The following is a 1,402-nucleotide window of genomic DNA, read 5'->3' as shown; positions in this document are numbered from 1 at the left end:
TTCACATACCTGAAACATAGATTTCCAAGGGTGGCCAGTTTCCATGCCAGAGAAAGGCTTTTTAAATCTTTATTTATCCATATTTCAGATATATATTTTTCATACCAAGAAGTAGCACACTGAGCTTTGCTGTCCCCAAAAATATTACACATGCTATTTTCTCAGGAAAAAGAGTGAGGTTTATTTTTTGTTAATGAAATGCCAAATAAGCCCAGCCAACTTGCCAGGCAGAATTAAATAAGAACATCTTTGGCAGTAGGCTGCATTGCTCTATCCATGCAAGTGTTTTGCAAAAATTTAGCTTAAGCCATTTTTTAGTTTTTTGGCCAGATTCTTTTCAGGATAAAGTTAAGACATTCAGGAATTTGGGCAGTACTCACGATATTATAAACATTTCTAAGACTGGTTAATTAAACCCCATTATGATCTTCATCATTTAATTGAGGCCTTCTCATCCTCATCACAAAATTTCAGCCCTTGGCCAACATGGATATAAATAAAGTGACCAAGTTCAGAATTAAAAGCATTACTTGTAAAGTCCCTCTATTTTAAATTTGCATTCCCTCTACCTATGCTCTACAGTACTGTTTCTTTACTGTCTCTTTTTTTTCCTCTTAGTATCAGAGAGTGAACACAGATGCCTTAAGGAATCACTCTTACACTAGCCACTAGAAACAAAGATTCCTCAAAAAAACACACTGAAATGGAAAAGACACAAATAAGTACATTCCACTTTTCAAGTACACTATCCAATTTTTATTAGTGTATTGTTGGGGGTTGGCAAACTTTTTCTGTATGAAGCCAGTTTGCAAATGTTTTAGCTTCTGTGGAGAATATGGTTTCTAGTGTGAATACTCATCTCTTCTGTTGAATCTCAAAAACAGCCAGAGACAATGCATAAACAAATAAATTGACTATGTTCCAATAAAACTTTATTTACAGAAACAGGCAGCAGCTAGGGTTTGACCCACTGTGTGTAGTTTGGCAAATTCCTGTTTAGCTCATTACTTCTGTCAGTAACTTTTTTGTTTTAATTTTTAAAGTCATGGAAATAAAGATTAATGCTTACTTCCATCACTAGTAAAATTTTAGGTTATATCAAAGACACACATATGAATTCTACAAAGGTTAATCTAGGAAAGATTAATAATTAAAATCTTTTCTATATTTGAAGTTGCTGCTTGCACGATTGTAAGTTTCTTCAGGGGAGCAAATAGGTGATAATTCACTCCAAGTGCCTGGCTCACGGGAGAATCATATTTTCAAGCAAATGAATGAATGAATGGGGCACTGTATGCTAACTTAGTCAATTTGATTATATTGTAAACAGAATATCAGACACAAATTTTTAGTCTCTTGGTTCTTTGTGTTCTGTGGTTTCAAGGGATGGCAGATTAGGTGC

The sequence above is a fragment of the Galeopterus variegatus genome, unplaced genomic scaffold (genome assembly GCF_000696425.1).
Source record: "Galeopterus variegatus unplaced genomic scaffold, G_variegatus-3.0.2 Scaffold1643, whole genome shotgun sequence".
In the NCBI taxonomy this organism is placed as follows: domain Eukaryota; kingdom Metazoa; phylum Chordata; class Mammalia; order Dermoptera; family Cynocephalidae; genus Galeopterus; species Galeopterus variegatus.
The sequence above is the reverse complement of the archived record's forward strand: the minus strand, read 5'-3'. Positions refer to the sequence as shown.